Raw genomic sequence first — 6,233 nt, forward strand, 5'->3', positions numbered from 1 at the left:
TTAGGATTTTGGAATGCTGAGTTCAAATGCTTACCTTTGTGAACACTACAAAAGAGCATGCAGTCTCCTAATGAAAGTTCAGTTAAAATCACACAAATAAATGAATTCATCTGTGGAGTGCCAGTGGTCTCAACACAGGAATGGGTATATCCAAGAGACGGGCGTGGACCCTTTAAGCAGCTCCACCATCTCTTCTGTGTGCATGAAAATGTTTGTCACCAACTTCCTACTTCCTAAAAGCCTACTGATACTGTCGCCGATGATTCCAGGCGCCAATTCAAAATATATTCAAACGGCGGTATTCAATGGCTAGAGTGGGTGTTTTACACCAACGGCATCTTCATTCAACACGCTTTAAATGCAGGGGAAAAACAGCTGGGACGGTACTTTGTAGACGGCTACACTGAGATCAAAGGGGTGAAATACGTGTGGGAGTTTCTAGGTTTTACCACAGTTATCTGCCTTGTTTTCAACCTCATGACACCTGTCCTCTGACGGGTACCGCCTTTGAGTTGTTGCATGCAGCCTGTGAGGAGAAATTACAGACGTTACAGTCTGTCCACGGCATCAAAGTGATCGTCATGAGAGAGCATAAGTAGTCGGAGATGAAAAAAATCCCATCAGGGGTTGAAGGAGTTCCTCAAGCGTGGTGTATGACAAGAGATGACTGCTGACCCAAGGTCGCACCTTGCCTTTTGGATATTGAAGAAAATGTTTTCATCCAACCTAAGTGACTTTGATCCTAGACTGTGACCAACCATCCGGAAGTAGTCAGGATTTTCACACAAGACAGACACCACAGGAACACGAGTATCATGATGCTGAAGCAAAATGTCAAGGTAAACATAGTTGTACCATCAGTTTGAACAGTAATTACTGATGCTGTTTAAAAACCTTCCAGACAGCTATTAATTGCCTGACCATTAAGAGCTTTGTAGGTGAGGAGAAGGATTTTTTTCTATTCTGGATTTTACAGGGAGCCAGTGCAGAGAAGCTAATATTGGAGAGATATGATCTCTTTTCCTAGTTCACGTGCCGCAGCATTCTGGATCAACTGGAGAGTCTTAAGGGACTTATTCGGGCAGCCGGATAATAAGGAATTGCAATAGTCCAACCTAGAAGTAACAAATGCATGGACTAGTTTTTCAGCATCATTTTGAGACAGGATAATTCGATGCTCCTTACAGTGGTGCTGGAGGCCAGGGCAATGCCATCTAGAGCAACCATATCTTTAGACAACGTGTCTCGGAGGTGTTTGGGCCAAGTACAGTAACTTCAGTTTTGTCAGAGTTTAACATCAGAAAATTGCAGGTCATCCGCGTTTTTACGTTTGTTTTTTTATCCTTTAACACTTAACTTGACAGTACTCATTATTGCACTATTACTTATTACTTATATTATTACATTGTATTACACCGTACATACTTATCAACCTCTAAATCCACTTTGTACTTACACTTATTTTAGCTTTTATACTTATATCCACTTTGTACTTAATTTATCTAAAGACTAAGAACAAGGCTTTCGAATGAGTTATAATTTAGTTTAGGTTTAGGGTTGATTTATAGACTTGCGTTGAAGATAGCTGCAACTCCACCTCCTCGGCCGGTGCCTCGAGGAATATGAGTATTAATATGACTGGGCAGAGTGGATTCATTTAGGCTAACATATTCTTCCTGACCCAGCCAGGTTTCAGTAAGACAAAATAAGTCAATATGATACTAGTGATATTAAATCATTCACTAGTACAGCTTTAGGTGACAGAGTTCTGATGTTTAAGAGTCCACATTTAATTCTCCTAGTTTGTTGTGCTATTTCAGCGTTTTTGTTTAGGATTTTATGTATAACTCCTCTTCTGCTAACTTTTGGTTTTATTAATTTAAGAGGTCAGGGCAGACACCCATCACTAAGGAGTTTTGGGTGGGTAACTGCTCTGGAAGCGCAGAGAAGCGTGTAGGACTGCAACTCTGCCTCCTGGTCTCAGCTCTGGGTTGTCATGGTTTAGGTCCACTAATAAGAAAATCAGGTTTCTAGATATGAGAGCTGCTCCATCCAAAGTGGGATGAATGCCGTCTCTCCTAATCAGACCAGGTCTTCCCCAGAAAATTATCTACAAAGCCCACATCGTTTGCTGGACACCACCTCGACAGCCAGCGGCGGAATGAAGACAGCTAAACATGTCATCACTGGTCAGGTTTGGCAGGGGCCCAGAGAAAACTACAGTCCGACATTGTCTTTGCATATGTACACACCGACCCAGCATTAACTTGTTGTTACTGCCGAATAACAATCTTACTGTATTTACGTTTATCCTTAGCCAGCAGTTTTAAATAGCATTCAACATCGCCCGCTCTGGCCACAGGAATACATTAGACTATGGTCGCTGGTGTCGCTAACTTCACGTTTCTCAAAATGGAGCTGCCAATAAAGAGTTGGTTTCTCAGCGGGTGTGTCGCTGAGTAGGGAGAACTTGTTAGAAACGTGAACAGGTTGGTGGTGAACCCTGGGCTTCTGCTTAGGGCTATGCTTCCTTCGGACAGTCACCCAGCCTCCCTGGTTTCCCTGCGGATAACAGGAGTTACATCTGGTCGGTCCGCACCGATTACGGGGGGCTGGCTAACTAAAGCAGCTAATGATTGAGTTCTCATGGTGCGGAACCGCGTTTCCAATTCACTAAGCCTTGCCTCCAACGCTACAAATAAGCTACATTTATTACATGTACCATTATCAATCACTAAAGGAGGCAGAGGAATAGCTAAACATCTGACATACCAAGCAGGAGAGGGAGAGGGAGAGAGAGAAGCCATTGCTAGCTGCTAAGCTAAAGAACAGTAGCTAGCAAAAATAAATTATTTCTGGTGAGGTAGTATGGCTCAGATTTGTAAACAACAAGCAGTATTCAAGAGGAAATATGATCTGTGAAATGTTTATTTTAGCTCTGAGCTGATGTTAACTCTGATGCCCTCCATCACTGACTGATTCTGTGCTGCCTCCTCTCATGAAACACTTTCTAGAATCTGTGCAGCAAAATGCAACTACTGCAAGTGCGTCTGAAGAAGAGACTGAATTTCTTTAAAGGTGGCTGCAGCTTGCATCTGACGGAGATGGAGGAAGAAGAGAGGGCGACTCGAGACAAGCAAATTCTTAGTAAGGTGTGCCCAATGCTGTTGTCAGTTTTACCATTCATGTCACTCTTATGAGATTTCATCTATCAATCTGTCCATCTGTCTGTCTGTCTAACTGTGTCTTTGTCTGCCCTTATCTGTCCATCTTTTAGGGTACACCCAAGGTTCACACAGGCTTGCTTGAGGAGGGTGCCACAGGATTGGCTCATGGCCACTTTCTGCAAATAGTGCCCAGCTTAATACTGATGGTAGTTCATGCACAGTATGTATGTTATATGCGAATTACTTGTTAGTTTGTTCAAATAAATTCTTCTAACAGATAGTCACGTTGTCATTTTTAACTGAAAACGTACCAAATGAATGGATGTTTGGGGGGTAGACATGGGGTAATGCAGGGTGGGGAGATTCAGGATTTTTCAATGAGGGAGAAGGAGTAGATGTCATTTTAAGTAATTGAGCTTTTGTGGAAGAATTATTACAAATTATTCAAATTTGTATTTGTATATATTCTAAAACATGTCTGGAGGGGAACTTGGTAGTAATTAAAAAAACATTTTTCTTGTTCAATAAAATGAATCATTCACTGTAAGAACAGATAAACCATATCTACTCAATAAAATTAAGACAACAGATTACAAGCAATATTATTAATTAAATTAAGTTAAATGAGACCCTTTAGAGTTACTAATTTAATATGAATAGATTCAAATAGAAAACAAAAAGGAATTAACACTAAACAAAAATATTGAGTTGATAGGAAAAACAGGATCTTCTAAATGTGTAAATAGCACTAATAAAAATTAATTTAATTCTACATGTCAATGATATATAATTGAGTAATAATAATCTACAGTAATCAGTACATTTATTTGAATTTATTCAATGCAGTCAATTAAATCTAAATATTCTTTCTTAGGACTAACAACTTCAAGCATTAATGAAGAGCTCTTCACTTTATGTTGAATGTTTATGAGCTTAAAATTCACGTACAGCTAAAACAACTCAAACAAACACATCCTTGTGTTGTATGTTAAACCACACTGTAAAATGGACAAAGTACAGTTTTAAGAAACAGGGGCCAGAATTCTGCAAAATAGCCTACATCTGAATACTGTAAACACGTAAAGTGACAAAAAAGTTACCTTAATTATAGGTCAAAAAGGTTCAAAAAGTGCTTGAATGAAAAAAAAAAAAATCTATTATAAAAAATGAAAGAGAATAGAATTTAAATGTCACAGAGAGGTACAATTAGACACTTACAAGACAATCAGAATCAGAATCAGAAATCCTTTATTGATCCCCGAGGGGAAACTCTTTTGTTACAGCAGCTCACTGTCAGTCAGTGCGCACAGGACGTTCTAAGCAAATCAAATATAATACACTATAATACAGGTCAGATAAATTAAAACTCATTCGAAAGCCTTGTTCTTAGTCTTTAGATAAATTAAGTACAAAGTGGATATAAGTATAAAAGCTAAAATAAGTGTAAGTACCAAAGCGGATTTAGAGGTTGATAAGTATGTACGGTATAATACAATGTAATAATATAAGTAATAAGTAATAGTGCAATAATGAGTACTGTCAAGTTAAGTGTAGCAGATTAACCAGATTATTAGAAGGAGGATATTCCAAAGAACTTCTAAAAAAGCAGACCTGCGTCTAACTGAGACCTGCGTTTATTTGTCAAAACATGTAGCCACTCCTGGCCAGTAAATGGGATTGCCGTTTAACCGGGGCTCTGCTTTAAATTTACGTTTTACGGTAGGTAGCTAATGTATAGCTAATATTTGCTAAATCTCTTTGGGTGAGGGGGTGAAGAGTGTTTTTGTGCAGAGGCAGATCACTAACATTAGCTAGCTAGCTTTGCTAGCGTGACTTACACCTTTTTATGCTTCTTTACCAAGTGCCGATAAAAGTTTGATGTGGTCCCAGCTGTCTCAGTAAGCGTTGCATTGCAGAATTTACTGTTTTCTTTTGGACGCTGCTTTGCAGATGATCTCTTTGTGGTTTAGGTAAATTTTATTACAGAAGATCTCCTCCCAGAGAGCCACAGCTTCTTCTCCTGTCTCCAGCGTTGTAGTCTTGACTGGTCTTGAAATAAAATCCCGAGTCCTCTTTGTCTGAAACTGAGACAAGACGATCGCGGTCGATTCCGAGACAAGATCGAGACCTTCAAAAAGTGGTCTTGTGACCTTTCTAGGTACTGCAAGTAACCCTACCATTAAGGTGTAGGTAAGGAGAAGGATTTCAAATTCTATTCTGGATTTTACAGGGAGCCAGTGCAGAGAAGCTAATATTGGAGAGATATGATCTCTTTTCCTAGTTCTTGTCAGTACACGTGCCGCAGCATTCTGGATCAACTGGAGAGTCTTAAGGGTGGGGTATGCGAGTCTAATCCAATACATGTCTTTTTGTCAATCTCACAGCCCGCTAGCTGTCCATTCAGTGTGAGCGCTGAAAAGAAATCTGGTGTTTGTACTCAGCCCTGGCTCTGTAAATGGGAAATAAACAAAGTGGCTTGGACCGAACCACAAAACACTTATTCCAGCCACGATTTGTGTGTCAGGTGATGTTAAATGACTTGCCCACAGACATTCAGCTGACTTTCTAGTTTGCCAAGATATACTGTTGATGTGATGTTAGCTATAGCAGCAGGAGAGTTGTGAGTATTGCTGTCTGGAGGAAGTAAAGCCAACGGAAGTGCAGCTAGTGCAGCTCATAAAATAAGATTCTCACTAATGTATACTTCCAGCGATAACCCCCAACAATTCACTTTATGGAAAGAAGTCTAACCTTAACATGAAACCCAATAAACTTATTTACACAATTTCATAAGAACATACTGACGACATATTAATATCACTTAAAGTGTAACTAAACCCCTAACTTGTGCTAGCTCCCTCCCTCTCAGCATATTTAAAAGTGCAGCAGAGTGGCTCTGCAAAACCACGTAGGGGGCGTGGCCAGTGTGTGACGGGAGGTAAGGAGACACCTCCCAGAGTGACGGACAGACTGACCACCGCAGCCATATAGAGTGCAGCCAGCAGCACTAACAGCCAGGAGCAGCTGCTGTCAGCCTCTCCCTGTCCGCGCTGGAGCTTTGACAGT

The 6,233-nt window shown here is 40.3% G+C and overlaps 1 long non-coding RNA gene across 7 annotated transcripts; it reads left to right on the forward strand.

Moving 5' to 3' along the window:
* Positions 1 to 575: 575 nt before the first annotated feature.
* Positions 576 to 3,447, forward strand: LOC122880967. 7 transcript variants are annotated; one of them, XR_006379064.1, is made up of 3 exons: positions 576 to 839; positions 3,015 to 3,152; positions 3,278 to 3,447. It is a non-coding gene; the product is annotated as an uncharacterized LOC122880967 (long non-coding RNA). The 7 variants fall into 7 exon arrangements; XR_006379063.1 differs by lacking the exon at positions 576 to 839 and adding an exon at positions 2,134 to 2,189; XR_006379065.1 differs by lacking the exon at positions 576 to 839 and adding an exon at positions 2,154 to 2,194.
* Positions 3,448 to 6,233: the final 2,786 nt, after the last annotated feature.

The sequence above is a fragment of the Siniperca chuatsi genome, linkage group LG9 (assembly GCF_020085105.1).
Source record: "Siniperca chuatsi isolate FFG_IHB_CAS linkage group LG9, ASM2008510v1, whole genome shotgun sequence".
NCBI classification, from domain to species: domain Eukaryota; kingdom Metazoa; phylum Chordata; class Actinopteri; order Centrarchiformes; family Sinipercidae; genus Siniperca; species Siniperca chuatsi.